This window comes from Papio anubis, chromosome 2 (genome assembly GCF_008728515.1).
Source record: "Papio anubis isolate 15944 chromosome 2, Panubis1.0, whole genome shotgun sequence".
Taxonomy (NCBI): Eukaryota; Metazoa; Chordata; class Mammalia; order Primates; family Cercopithecidae; genus Papio; species Papio anubis.
In genome coordinates this window covers 2,475,848-2,491,934 of record NC_044977.1, presented here as the reverse complement: position 1 = coordinate 2,491,934, position 16,087 = coordinate 2,475,848, and the positions used below count along the sequence as shown (strand labels likewise).

Genomic DNA, 16,087 nt, shown 5'->3' with positions numbered 1-16,087 from the left:
AATTCATATCCTTAACTTTTTAAAATTTTTATTCAATTAAATTTATTTATTTATTTATTTATTTATTATTTATTTTTGAGATGGAGTTTCACCCTGTCACCATGCTGGAGTGCAGTGGCACAATCTCCGCTCACTGTAACCTCTGCCTCCTGGGTTTGCGCCATTCTCCTGCCTCAGCCTCCTGAGTAGCTGGAACTACAAGCACACACCACCACACCCAGCTAATTTTTGTATTTTTAATAGAGACAGGGTTTCACCATGTTGGCCAGGATGGTCTCAATCTCTTGACCTTGTGATCCGCCTGCCTTGGGCCTCCCAAAGTGCTGAGATTACAGGCGTGAGCCACCATGCCACCTGGCCATAAACTGCTTTTTAAATGTCTTTATGATGGTCTTCACCTTTCTCTGATATCTCCTTGAGTAGCTTAATAATCGACCATCCGAATTTCTTATCTGGTGTTTCACAGATTTCATCTTGGTTTACATCCATTGTTGGAGAGGTAGTGTGATGTTTTGGGTGTGTTGTAGAGCCCTGTTTTGTCATATTGCCACAGTTACTTTTCTGGTTCTTTCACATTTGTGTAGACTATTTCTTCTAGTTGTTCTTGAATTTATTTTTGATTTGCCTGTGCTTATTTGTTTTTAATTTCTTTTTTCCCCTTAAGGATAAGACTTTACTGTTTGTAGTTCATCATAGCCTAGTTTGGTTCTTGGTGCTTTCAGAGGTGAAGACTCTGTACAGAGTTCCTTGGTTATAGAGAATTTTTATATAATGTCTTTCTCACATGATGGTAGCAATGTGCTCAGTGTGTGCACAAGTTTACTGTCTCCTATGGGGTTAGAATAGTAGACGTCTATTAAAGCTTTTCTCATTCTTCCATGGCACGCACTTTTATATCTATTTATTTTCCCGCAGTATTTTATTTACTGGTTTGATGGTTCAGGCTTCAGTCCAGTAGGGGAGGTGGCAGGAACTAGTTGTGGCTAAGGCAGGTGGGTAAATGCAATACTCAATGGTGGGCAGAGGTCTCAGCCTTGATGGAGGTGGCTGGAGAAGCTCTCATGGAGTCCCACTACGGTCTTATCAGGGGGAAGGGTTGGGTCCGCCTCAGCTCCCTTGCCAGGTCAGACACTTCTATCCCAGAGCTCTAGCTATTCAGATCAGATCGGCACTTCTTTTCATCTGCAGGAGTGTTGATGTTCCAAGTAGAAACAAATGTGACTCTGTCTCTCATGCAAGCCTGTACTTGGAGGGTAGTCCTCTGGGGATGCAGTCACCCTGATGTGTCCCGGAAAGGATGTCTATGGTCATGCCCATGCCAAGCTCACATGAAAGAAGCCTCAACTGTGCCAGTGGTCGTGGGTAAGGGGGAAATACATCCTCCTCTCCAAGACCCTTCATGTGAAACAGGGTTGTCTGAATGTTGGGTTAGAGCTGAAGACTTTCCCTGCTGAACCCAGCACTGCAACTGTGGCTCTGGTTAAAGAAAATTCTCACCAGTGAAAAGATCTGGTGCTTAAGGCCTGCCGCCTAGATTCTTTTGTCCCCCAGGGTGTTCCCTTGATGTGGTGTGCTCCCTTTTCCCCTAGGAGTGGGAGTCCTTGGGAGCCAGACTACTCTGAGTGTTATTGCTCCTCTGGGTCTAGAGGCCCAGGGAATTTGCCACAGTCCAGGCTAGTGCTTAGAAATGTCTGCAGGGGATCTGGTGCTGTGACAAGTTCTCAAGTTTCCGAGCAGTGGGTGGCAGAATCAGCTCTAACTGAGATGGCAGGGGCATGACATAGACTTTATGAGATTTCTTGGTTATTGATAGCCTTAGTATGTTGGCTTTCTTGAATGCCAGTTATAATAGTAGCGAACTGGTCATGTGGACGGACTCAGGACCTCCTGGTTAGCCAGAGTGGTGCAAGCAGTGGTGATAGCTGAGATTGCACAGTCATTTTCTCCTTCCTGGGCACAGTGTTATTCTACCAGGAGATGCTGTAATGGACTGTGTTGGTTGGCCTCCAGCCAGGAGGTGGTGCTCGCACAAGAGAACCGGCTGTGGTAGTAGCAGTGGGATTTTTGCTTGCCTTATATTGCCCAGGGAGAGTATTCTAGTTTCTCAGATAATGGTCAGGGCCATATAGCACCCAAGAGTTTCTGTCTTTTGTGTGAAGCTACCAGGGCAGGTGGTGGGGCAAAGCCAGGTGGGGGCTGCATCAGGAAGGTTTGTGCTGGGAGTCTCTGCCTACAGGGCAAGCAGCAGCCCCTGTGGGTCTCAAGGGACAGGAACATTTCTCGGGCCACTGGGTTGATATTTCAGAGGGGAGTGTTGCTGCCTCTGCTGCCCTGAAGAGTTTGCACAGGGAGTGGGGAGCAGTGGTGAGTGGTAAGCCCCACATGGTTCCCACACATTTGAGGAGGCAGATACTCTCCTGTGGTGTTCCACTGGCAGAGGTGAGCTGAGTTCCAGTCAGCCTGTACTCAGAACTCTCAAATGCCCTGAGTCATAAGCTTTCCTCTGGGGACAGCAGCCACCGTTTTCAGGTCACACCCTTCCCTGTCCACTGCCAAGCTGGGCCCCTGGCGCCTGTACCCACAACTGCACCCTTGACTTATGCTCTCGCAGGTGCAGCTGGCTTTTCACTCTTTGCTGCCCCGGCCCTGTCCAAGGGAGTTTGTCACCACAGGAGGTTATGTTGTGAAACCCCATTCAGGACTTCGTTCAACCTGCGACCACTGCCTGCACTCTTTTGGCTGTCCTCTGCAGGGTCCCCTGTGAGGAGCAGTAAGGAATGGTTATGGGTTTACTTGATCCACACTAGAATCTGGGAGTGTCTGCAAGGGTCTTCTGATGCTGCTTCTATTTTTAAATTCTACAACCCTCTACAAGTCAGTTCCTGTGCTGGGTGGAGTTAGGGTTTTCCTCCATGGCCTGGACTCCCAGGGTCCTTGGTTTGGGGGGTGTATCCCAGATGCAGTCTCTCCCCCTGTCACACTGGCGACTTGCAGCCCTTCGCCTGACTCACGGTGTAGGCTGCAGCCGCCTGCTTCCGTCAAAGGGTCTGTAGATCCCTTCAGTTTTCTTGTTCAGTTCCTGTGTTGCTTCTTGAAAAAAAGTTCACAGTGTGAATTTCTAAACACTATTTTGTCCTTCCAAGTGGGAGAGGTATGCTAACAATGCCTCTAATCTGTCATCTTAAGAAAAAAGATTATCAAATATATATGTATATATACATATCAAATATATATATATTTAATAGTGCATTATCCTCTAGAGTGATTATGTGTAAAATTCATTAACATCATGCAGATAAATTTGCAACATGATCTTTTGTCTGAGTTTCAGATTATTTCCCACTACCTATTTGACATCTCCACTAGAAGTCTTACAAACATCTCAAATTTAACATGTCCAAAATTAAACCTGGGATTTTTTTCTGGTCAAATTGTGTTTTCATTCCCACTCCACAGTCTTGTGCATCTCAGTTAATAATACAATCAAGCTGTTTATGCCAGAAATTTAGCAGCAATTAAATTCCCCTTTTCCTCACCTGTCGTACTTAAGCCAGGTTGGTTCCACTTCTAAGATACAACTTGAATAATGTCTCTTCTTTTATCACTTGCCTCTGTCACCTCACTCAGTCCAGAATAGTCTCAATTATCTTGTCTTCATTACCATCTCATTACCACCACTACTGTGACATCCTTTCCATTTTTCACACAACAGCCTCAGTTATCCACTTAGCAAGTAAACGAGATCATGCAACGCCTCTGCTAAAAACCGTAAATAGATTTCCTCACACTTGGAATAAAACTAAACTGTTTACCATCGTCTAAGAGGATGTTCATGGCCTGACTTCAGCTTGTCTCTCCAATTCATCTTTTAACACTTTCCTCATGATTTATAATTTTCTATTATTCTGTCTTATTTCAATTTCTTGAACACTAAAGAGTATTTATTTATTTAAATCTCAGGACTTTGGTATTTCCTGTTGCCTGGGATTCTCTTTCTCTTACTTTTCCAAGGGTCAGGTTTAGGTGGCATCTTCTGTGGTAAATTGTGTCTAATATGGCCCCACATGATCCCTGCCTTCTGGTATGCATGGCCTTGTGTTATCTCCTTCATTTTAGTAACTTTCTTCTAGCCAATAGGATATCTCATCCCAGAGAGGTTGTCACTACTGCAATGAGATTACAAAGATCTGACTTTTTCTTGCTAGCAGATTCTCTCTCTTGCTGGCTTTGATGAAATAGGTTGTTATGTTTGCAATTCCATGTGGGAAGGATGGAGCAGCCCCTGGCCAGCAGCCATTGGATGAAGCCCTCAGTCCGGTAACCCAAATGAAACTGAATCTTGTAAACAACCACGTAAATGAACTTGGAAGAAATTCCTTTCTCAGTCGAGTTTCCAGATGGGACCCTACATCTGGCTGAAACTTTGATTAGAGTCTTGTGAGATACCCTAAATTAAAAGGACCAAACTAAGCAGATCCCAGATTCCTGACTCAGGATTGCATAAATGGTGTTGCATTAAGCTACTCGATTTGAGGTCATTTGTTATGGAATATTTGAAATACCTAATACATCTCAGGGGGATTTCACTGACTACCCTAAAGTAGATCTCTCTGTACTCAGCCTTTCATCTGGTTCCATTGCAACATATTCAAAACTTGAATTTATTTTATCTCCTCCTCTTTGGATATTTTATTTGGTTAGGCTCCCCTACGTAAGTGTGAGTTTTCTGAGATTGAAGTGAGACATACATCACTGATTTATCCATGGCCTCTACTCTATTATTGACCTAACTTCGTACTTCTTTCTAGCCTAGGGTGCTTATGAAGACTATGTGGTCATTAGAGACATAGCATTCTCGTTCGCAATGTTGGAATGCCCCTTCATCTTCATCGGATTTCAATATGTGCTAGGTCTCCTGAAATAAACCTTTCCTTCATCTCCATGTTATGGGAAGAAATGTAGGCACACTTAAGGTTTGAGGTTAGCTATCTTTCACAATATTATTAGGTTATTTAAATTGTCTACACAAACAATGTAAAGTAAAATAGTGTTGTTTGATGAGTTTGGCCAACATATATAGTATAGTAAAGCTGGATAATTCATGCTTCACCAATTGCCTGTTTCTGACTTGCAGGGAATTATTTTTTGCTTGGTTAATCAGGATAATTGCTTTACTTCTTCACTTCACTTTGCTTTTGTAGACACAGTCAGAGTCCAGAAGGGCTAAACCTGCCTTGAACCCTTCAGGTAGTTCAGAGGGCTTCCATCTTGCATGCAACTCCACAGAATATTAATTTTTTTCTTCTTTTGGGAATATTTTCAACTGAAATGACTCAATAGTTCAAGTGAAGCAGCTGTCAAGGTTGTCTGATTCTACATTTTTAAGGCATAGTCTAATTGTCATAATGCATTCAAGTCTTTTGCTCACAATTAGTTTAAATAATTATGAGCAAATTTATAGCCTTAAATCTTGATGGAAGATGATGAATTATTTGACTTACTTCTTTTGTGGACTTTTTTCTCTGAAAAGTTGTTTTTCAAGTGTGGCTTAATGACTGCTAGCAACTGCCAATTTCCATAACCCTCTGTTGACCTGTTTGTTGAGATTCTCTCTCTCTCTCTCTCTCTCACACACACACACACACACACACACACGTACACAATGCAAATGACAATGTCATTGGCTCAGTGAACATCTGAATTTAATTTAAAAACTTGGATATTGGCTCATTGATATCTCCTTTGAAATATTATACTTCTCCACATTAATTCTTATATTTTCCTTTTTTAATCTATTCGCAAGTTTTAGCAAGTGGAGTGAGTTGAATATGGACTTGACCTTTCTCTCCTTGGTGATAGGTCAGTAACTGAGGGGTAGAAATGCACATCTACCAAAATTATAGATAGTTTATTTCCAGACCCAACCATTTATTGCTTCCTATGCTTCTATTGTAAGAGAGAATGTTATGATTGCATTTGTGTTTTGATTTCATAAGTAGATTTCTGAGAAACTGTAACTGTTTCCAAGGTAATCGTCGTTAGTATTTCACATAACTAAATTGTAAGTCTGAATGTCTTTGTTGTCAGAATCCACCTAACATGTTAAAAGGAAAGAGGTAATAACTTCAAATTTACATTAGCTTCATTCAAATTTAATTTGGCCTCATTTTTCTTTCTTGAATTGTAATGAAGCATATCTATTTAAAGTTTAGTTTGAGTATATTTAAAGAAATAATTTCCCTCTGTTAAGAAAGTTTCGTATGTAGCTTTTAGGTCAAATTAATTATGTTAATAGTATGATGTGTTAGTTTCCACTAATAAGAGTGAAAAGAAAATTTGAGTCGATTTTGAATGACTTTCTGTGGCACAGCCTCTGATGCCATAAAGTCTCTGGTGCATACAGTGTCAAGAGAATTACAAAAGACGTGTATCCAGGAGCCTCTTCTGTCATGTGGATAGTTGGAATAGTGATCAAAACTATCCCAATACATTAAAAAGTTCTGTCACCAGTTGAAAAATAAATCAGAAAATTGAGACTTAAAATGTAGGGATTTGGAAAGCCAGGCATAATGGCATACACTTGTAATGATAGCTGTTCTAAAGGCTGAGGTGGAAGGATTACTTGAGGATAGGAGTTTGAAGATGGCCTGGGCAACATAGCGAGAGCCCATCTCTAATTTTTTTCTATTAGTGATTTGGGTTAAAATAATAGTGAAAAAATTTATTTTACCTAATGTAGTCATGTAATTGGTCCTGAGAAGTTTTTTGCTGTTATTTATTTATTTATGTGCCTATTATTTTGATGTTGGGAACAGTCTATCTTTTATTTACCTCAATTAGTATGAGACGCAGCCAAGTTGTAGACATGAGAAATGACCTCTAGGCAGTTCCAAAACATAAACTAAGGCACATAGAAATTTTACATAGTTTATTTGAACAGACAGTGATTCATGAATTGTGTAGCTCCAGACCACAGAGAGTTTGGGGATCTAATAAAGGGCCACAGAGGGAAGGCTTTAATAGGTCTCTGCAGAATCAGAACAAAAAAGGAAATTTTTGATTGACTAAAGGGGAGCAGTAGCCTTATTGGGAGCACTCCCAGGAAAAGTTCCTACTTAGAGGTTAATTTGCAGTTTCTGATTGGTGCAACTTCAGGAGTGGAAATTCCTTAGGAGTTAGGTGGCAGTTTCTGATTGGCCTAGAAAATGACTGTTTACATTGAATTGGATTTGGTTTGCTCACATATAAACCCAGGGCACTGGAGCCACCTCAGTCTAATGGCCTCCTAATTAATTATTTAAAAAATAGTCTTTATCCTGGCAAAGGTGGTAGGAAACAGAATATTTTTCTGCTCTGCAGTTGATATTTTTCTGTTCCCTTATGATAAAATATTTTTAGAAGTTATTCACTGTTGAACTCACATTTCCTAACATATCTGAATAAATTACTTTTCAAATAGTTTATAGCATGACCTCCAAGGGCAAGTGAGAAATTTAACATTTAGAATTGCTAAATCACTAATGATATATTAAGATAATATTATAAAAATTACAACATCCTGTGTCCTGTGTATGCTGCAAGGCTCACTAACTATAATTTCTTCTTACAGATTATATTTGAACAGGATGATAAGCTTCAATTGTTACTTATTTTTTTTCTGAAATTTTATGAAGAATTACATTATTCCTCTTTTTTTCTTTGTTCATTATAGTGTGAGAAGAGTGTTTTTCCCTCTTTCTTGGTGTTGAAACTTAGAGGGCTAGAAGATATGAGTCAGCAAGCATAAGTGATCAATATCTGGTAAAGGTATAATACTTTATTTTTCTCTCTCGAAGCTACCAGTTTATTCTCCATTTTCATTAAAAAGGAAAGTGAAAACAATACTCCTTAAATCAAACAACCCCCTTTACTTATCATAATGTGTATCCTGTTTAGTGTGTCGTCTTGCTGTCCAATCTTTCCAAGATACTTTCTTCCTACTTTTCATTTTGAAGTGTTTGGAAGTTAATGAAGCCTTCTGTGTGGCTCCCATCTTCAGAAAATGCTTCTATAGATCAGGATTCGACCGTGTCTTCTGAACTCTTTTGGTCAGCAGGGCATTTAGTTTTGCCCTCATGCTTTATTTTTTGAACATTTTTATATAGCTGGAAATGCCTAGACCCCTATGAATCTTATCAAAACACAGCAGAGTGCTTAAATGCATCATATTATTGGTATAAATATAAAAAGTTAACCATTGCAATAGACAGTGGAAAATGTTTCAAATCACAGAGAGGCTTTCTTAAGGATAAAGCTGAAAGAAAATAGGACAGCAGGAAAATAGATCTGAGGAGGCCTTCAAAAGTATGGAAATCAAACAAAGCTTTTGGTGAATGAGAGTTTTCTATTGGATTAAATTGAAATGTGTGGATGTTCGTGATATATGAGTATTGTTTGTGTGTGCGTGTGTGTGTGTGTGTGTGTGTGTGTGAAACAAGTAAAACCAAAAAAGGATAGATACCCATAGGACAATTAAGTTGAGAATTGAAGTAAACTTTGAGGGCAATAAAATTAATAAATCCAAATGGTTATTTTCTTCTTTGAATTCATTGTAAATTCCATCAGTTATTCATTTTTACACCCTGTAGAGTCCTGAACTTAAGAAGTCATGAGTAGATTTTTATCTAACTACATATTAAATTGACAAATATTCAAAATTAGATTTCTAAAGAAAATTAAATAAAGATATAAAGAAAACAGAGATTTTTACTTTAATAATTACTATTAGAATGTTCTTCATTAAAATCTTATGTTTTTAGATTGACTCTGTACATGGCCCAAATATGTTAGGCTGTTGCCAAATTCATTTAATCTAAAGGTGAAAAAAAAGGGAATTGAAGTATTTTTAATAAAATGAAACTAAAATGATAAATAGACTATTCTTTTTTATTCAGCTAGACTGTAAATTCATTAAAGGACAATTTTCTTTTTCCTTCTTGGACACCTCCTTTACTGTTAGGTATTTAGTAAGTAAACTACTATTGGTGAATGAATGAATGAAACTTTTCCAGGAAAATAAATTAAGCATCTTTCTTTCTGTTGACCAAATATAGACCCTAACTAAATGCTTAGTAAAATGCTTACATCATAGTTAAAAATCAAAATATTGTTAGACTATAGACTATGTATTGCTCAGACTTCAAGTTGAGTAAGACAGGGATAGGATTACCAGAGCCAAAATACTGTGAAAAGTGAAACAGAGCAGAAAGAACATCCAATTTTGTACCAACAAATGCAGTGTCTGACTCAGGGGTTGATCTTCTCCTAAAGTCCAGAATAAGTGTAAAGACAGAAATCTAATGGTGTCAAAGGAAAAACAGAAAGTAAAGCAGATGCTGGAGCAAGAGTCTGTGTTCTTGCTGTGCAGCCTTGGCAGAGAAAAAGTAGCGTGAGGCAAAAGACAATGAGTCTTCACAATTAAAACTTAATATTTGCTGAGTGCAGCCAGTGGTGAGCAATTTTAAAGAATTATATGAGAAGGGGGGCCGGGCGCGGTGGCTCACGCCTGTAATTCCAGCACTTTGGGAGGCCGAGGTGGGCGGATCACGAGGTCAGGAGATGGAGACCATCCTGCCTAACACGGTGAAACCCCGTCTCTACTAAAAATACAAAAAACTAGCCGGGCGTGGTGGCGGCGCCTGTGGTCCCAGCTCCTGGGGAGGCTGAGGCAGGAGAATGGCGGGAACCCGGGGGGCGGAGCTTGCAGGGAGCCAAGATGGCGCTGCTCACTCCAGCCTGGGTCACAGAGCCAGACTCCCGTCTCAAAAAAAATAAAAATTAAAAAAAAAAATTAAGATATGAGAAGGATTTTCAAGGCTAGGAGAGAACAGTCTATTAGATTTAGGCAAACATGAAGTTAATATAGGCATTTATGTATCGAGGAAGAAAAGGAGACTGAGTACAATACGTAAGGTGTAAATGAGAAATTGCATTCCTAAAGTCAATGTAGAGGAAGGATACCCGAATTTTTTAACCAGTCATGCAAATTACTTATTCTATTCAATGAGACAACTGCAGGATGCAGCCTTCCCCTTATTTCATAATCTCTATTTCATTTGATGGCCACGTCATCTAACTGCAAAGCTAAGGACCAGCTTCAACTTCACTTTAACTTTATCATTATTCAAATGCTAGTGAGCATATAGAGGTCTTACATTGAAAGATAATTTAGAGTACAAAACACAATCCTAAAATTTATATGGAATGACAAAAGACCCAGAATAGCCAAAGCTATCCTAAGCAAAAAGAATAAAACTGGAAGAATCACATTACCAGACTTTAAATCATACCATGGAGTTATAGTAACCAAAACAAAGTGGTACTGGAAGAAAAACAGACACATAGGCCAATGGCACAGCCTAGAGAACCCAGAAACAAATCCACACCCCTATGCTGAACTCATTTTTGACAAAGATGTCAAGGACAAACACTGGGGAAAAAACAATCTCTTTAATAGATGATGCTGAGAAAACTGGATATCTGTATGCTGAAGAATAAAACTAGACGCCTGTCTCTTACTGTATACAAAAACCAAGATGGATTAAAGACCTAAATCAAAGACCCCAAACTAGGAAACTACTGCAAGAAACGTTGGGGAAAAACTCCAAGCCATTGGTCTGGACAAAATTTTCTTGAGTAAATGTACGAATGAAATCGCATCAAGTTAAAAAGCTTCTGTACAGCAAAGAAAACAATCAACAAAGTGAAAAGGCAGCCCACACAATGGGAGAAAATATTTGCAAGCTATCCATCTAACAAGGAATTAATAAACAGAATATCTAAGGAGCCCAAACAACTCTACTGGAAATAAATCTAATAATCCAATCAAAAGATGGCCAAAAGATTTGAATAGATACTTCTCAAAAGAAGACATAAAAATGGCAAACAGACATAGGAAAAGATACTAACATAATTGATCATCAGAAATGCAAATCTAAACTACAATGAGATGTTATCTTAACCTAGTTAAAATAGTTTACATAGAAAAGACAGGCAATAACAAACACCTGTGAGGGTGTGAAGAAAAGGGAACGCTGGTACACTGTTGGTGGGAATGTGTATTAGTAAAACCATTATGGAAAACAACTTGAAAGTTTCTCAAAAACTAAAAATAGAGCTACCATATGACCCAGCAATCCCACTACTGCATATGTACCCAAAAGAAAGAAAACCAACATGTCAAAGAGATAGCTGAACTTCCATGTTTGTTGCGGTACCCTTCACAGTAGCCAAGATTTGGAAGCCACCTAGTGTTCTTCAACAGATGAATGGATAAAAAATAGTTGTACCTGTACACAATGGAGTTCTATTCAGCCATATAAGAGAATAAAATCCTGTCTTTTGCAACAACATGGATGGAACTGGAGATCATTATATTAAGTGAAATGAGCCAGGCACAGAAAGACAAGCATCACATTTTCTCATTTATTTGTGGGATCTAAAAATCAAAGCAACTGAACTCATGGAAATAGAGGGAAGGATGATTACCAGAGGCTAGAAAGGGCAGTGGGGGTGGGAGAAGGTGGGGATGGTTAATGGGTACAAAAAGATTAGTTAGAAAGAATGAATAAGACCTAATATTTGATAGCATAACAGGGTGACTCTAGTTAATGATAATTTAATTGTGCATTTAAAACTAACTAAAAAAATGTAACTGGATTTTTTGTAGAACAAAGGAGAAATGCTTGAATGGATGGATACCCCACTTTCCATGATATGATTATTACACATTGCATGCCTGTATCAAAACATCTTATGTACCCAGAGAAATACATATCTCTGTACCCACTAAAATTCAAAATTAAACATTAAAAAAGTGAAAAATACAAAAAGGAACCAAATGGAAAATCTATAACTAGAGACAAAAAGAAAATGTCGTATCTACTGCCTATCATAATGTGAATCACTGTTCATCTGTGGAATGGCTTTCCTTTGTTTTATCTCATTTGTTCTTCATAATCGTTCACTGGGTTGCCATGATTAGCTTTATTTTAAAGATGAAGGAATCAAGACTCAGAGAGGAGAGTTTACTTTCCTATGGCAACCAACTAGTAAATATTGTAACCAAGATCACAATCCAGACCAGTAACACCAGAAATGATATTCTTTTCTTTTGTCTATACCTTTCTGATTACTAATAACAGAAATCTTTTTTTCTTTTATTTATTTATTTATTTATTGAGACGGAGTCTTGCTTGTCGCCCAGGCTGGAGTGAGCGGCGCCATCTTGGCTCACTGCAAGCTCCGCCCCCCGGGTTCCCGCCATTCTCCTGCCTCAGCCTCCTGAGGAGCTGGGACCACAGGGGCCACCACCACGCCGGGCTAATTTTTTTGTATTTTTAGTAGAGACGGGTTTCATCGTGTTAGCCAGGATGGTCTCGATCTTCTGACCTCGTGATCTGCCAGCTCGGCCTCCCAGAGTGCTGGGATTACAGGCTGAGCCACGGCGCCCAGCCTAATGATGGAAATCTTTAACTGTAGTCGATCAGAGACCAAAGCTGATAGAGAAGCCACTATCTTGGGCCTTGAACATTATTATGCCATAGGAAAAAGAGAGCTCTGGAACTATCCTCAATGTATACAAGGGTCTAAAATGTTATGAAGTCCCATATAAGAGAATATCATTTTATTAGTGTCAATATATGAGTTTTGCTTAATTTGATTATCTCTAAAATCTACCACCAGAAAAGTGGGGTCGCAAAGCTAGATGTAGTTGAATTAATTATCAGATCAACACATTCTACCAACTATTTCGCAATAGCTAGTCACAAGGAAATAAACAACACCAACTTTGGGGGAAAAAATCACAGAAATGGAAATTCTCACTACAGATAGATAAACCTTGGGCTTTCTTAGATTGATGGCTCTTGTTCCCACTGCAGATGTGGATGCTGTCTCCTGACTTTCCTAGTATTTGAAAAAGGCCAGAACCCTGAGTATCATTCAGATGAGAGTCCTCATATTGCATTCAATTCATGGTGACAATGTAGGCGTCTACTAGAGAAAGAGAGAGGATAAATACTTATCAGGAAACCTTAACACTGATTGAAGGTCTGTGGGAAAAAAGCCTATGGGTTAAGGCACTGTATTTCCCTTACTTCTGGTCCAAAAAAATGTATGTGTTTGTGTATAGATGGAAAAATTTTAGTCTAGTTGATTGGGTAGCTTTTTATATTGAATAACTTTTATATTAAATAGATTTTTGTCATGTCACATAACCCTATAATAAATAAGTTAGACGGAAAGTCTAATTCTGGTTAGTTTCTACTTATTATGTCAAAGGTAGTGTAATCAATGTGACTCAGCATATTGTGGATCTTAGATTCCACATAATATTGAATTGATAATAAAATGCTCTCACTCAAAAGGGAGTAACACACATGAATTTTTGGATACAATTAGTCACCTGTTTCCATCAAACCACAAGATTTCCAGAAAATAAAATCCTATTATGTGTCAGGAAGTGGAGAGAATTGGGACTATTTGGCAAATACCATTAATAACTACAGTGAACCAACAATGAATTCCCTGCCTGAAATTCAGATTGAATATTGACCATGTGTGAACTCAACTTTGGCACTGACAGAAAGAGTGTTAAGAGCTAGATCATCTACCAATATTTTTTCTCATGTTACATTGCAGTTTGTTGGATTTCTGATTCCTTCTGTCTTGCAAATGCCTTGAGTGAGTCTACATGCTCTTTAAACAGTTATTTGTTCATCCTAGATAAAGCTGCTTCACAACTTTCCTAGACCAGAATAACATTGTCCAGCCATCCCTGCTGTTAGCCATGCTCCAGCATCCCCATTTCTTCCTCATCTATTTGATTCCTGGTTCCATACTGCATAGAATTGCCAAGTTGAATTTTCACAATACTGCTATTTCACATGAATGCACACACCTCAAATAGTATTCTGAAATTTCTGGCAGCAGAGTTGGCCCAAGGGAAAACACATCCCATCAGGAAGCACACACTGGGTCGCAATCATACAGCTCTGACAGAGAGGTCTCAAAGCTCGCTAACTAGCAGCGTAGATCTTATTCTCCAATTCTGCCATTTCAGTGCTTGCACTATTTTCCTGCATCCAGGAAGTAGTGGAACTTCACAAAGAAATTGATTCCATTTATAAACTGGGGCACTAGGTCAAATCTGAATACCTGCAGAAAAAGCTATTGAAAGTTTCTTACTTTCCCTCCAGTCAGCAAGAAATCTTAAGCTTTGTGAAGGCTCAAGATTGGTTCTCTATATCTGTACCTGAATCATCAAGTATTGAATTAGGTTACTGCCTATAGAATCGAGTATAGTTGTTCTTAATTGTACAACTCACTTAAGTCACTCAAGTTGTTTAGCAAATTCATCTGTAGCCTCAGTATTCAAAATGAATATAGTCTGAAATTTAAATGTAAAGAGGCATTTCAACCCATACTTTGAGAATAACAATTCAATCTTTGATTTTTAGCAGAGCACTGTCTGGTAGAAATATAAAGCGAGCTATGTATGTAATTTTCCATTTTTTTTAGCAACCACATATATAGTAAAAAGAAAGGGGTAAGTTAATTTTAATGAGATATTTTATTTAAGACAGTATATTTAATATTACCATTTCAACATGCAACCAATACAAAATTATTTGCTGAGATATTTGTATTCTCTTTGTTTGCACCAAGCTTTCAAAATCTTGTGTGACTTTTATATTTATGGCCATCTCAAATTGGAATAGACACATTTCAAGTGATCAAGGGTCTTATGTGATTATTCATGATAATAAAATGCTCTCACTCAAAAGGGAGTAATACACATATTCAGTAGTGCCCTTCTGGTAGATTTCCCAGGCATTTGAAAAAGCTTGTTTGTCACCCGTTATAAGTTATCTTTAACTTAATCTTCTTGGGCAAAAGGTCAACATGCTTACTATATGTTACAGTGCCAGCACATATCAAGGGCTCAATAAATATTTACTGAATATTTTTAAGTTTCAATTTACAAATATTTACATATTCATTCATCTGCTGCTATGTGCCAGGTACTTTTCTAAGCATTGAGGAATTCAGTACTGACCGAAATAGACAAAATGCTTCCAAGGAGTTTAACTTCTAAAAGTTTATTCCTTTAAATTGATGACAAATACAATTACGAAAATATAAAAACAAAGCATACAATAAGTCAATAGCTTGAGTTTCAGTTGGACTTTTTCTTCCCTGATTATCTTCTCTGTTCATCATTTCCACGATTCCACCTACTGCACATCAGCTATTACTCTCTGACCGCCCAGGATTTCTTACTGCAGCATCACACATGAGCTTGCCGCCTTCAAGCTTCTTACTGTTTTTCAAGCGGAACAGCTTTTTTAATGTTTCTAGGTCTCTAATCCTCTCCATCTCAGATAGCTGTTGAGTCTTCACTCATAATTCAATGCTAAGTTCAATTAATACCTCTTTCATACGCTTCTCTTTGCTCCCAATTTCAGTTTTTTATTTTCGTTTGTGGCTCACAGATGTTGCGCAGTTCTTCATTATGCCATTTATTTTGGATTGTAATTGTGTGTCAGTTCTTCCCCCATTAGATCTTTACTGATTTGCTTTAGCTCTTGTAACTTATAGAGAGACTGGCATGACAGGTGCTGAGAGAATGTGTGTGGGGAGGATTGATAATGTACCCATTTCCTCTCTTAGTCTCTTATATTCGTTGCTGATCCAAAAGAAACGGCATTCATGGACTTATGTGCCACAATGTACTACTGATATGTTTGCATCTTGTCAGTGTTCCTTCTCATGAGAATTTTAGGGAAACACTAGGAGAAAGACCAAGTCTGTTACACCATGTTGGCAGTGTTTTCCTCTTCTCAGGAAAGAATAGTGCTTGTATCTAAGTTACAGTCCATTATTTTAATTTTCCCACTTTCGTTTTTGGGCATGTTTTTGGGCATCAGTGTTTCATAGGCTTTGTGGTTTTCCAGTGCCTAATCCGGAAAGCTATTTCTTACCTATTGTTTAAATTTGAATAAAAGTAATAAAACTTTTCCCACCCAACTCTGAAGGTAGCATTATT

At 38.5% G+C, this 16,087-nt stretch overlaps 1 long non-coding RNA gene across 1 annotated transcript in view; it reads left to right on the top strand.

The window, feature by feature from the left end:
- The first annotated feature begins 348 nt into the window (after positions 1-348).
- LOC103880841 overlaps positions 349-16,087 on the top strand; it is a 50,751-nt gene continuing 35,012 nt past the window's right edge. Inside the window, exon 1 of the long non-coding RNA XR_004181996.1 lies at positions 349-7,806. This is a non-coding gene — a long non-coding RNA (uncharacterized LOC103880841). The remainder of the gene's footprint in view (positions 7,807-16,087) is intronic.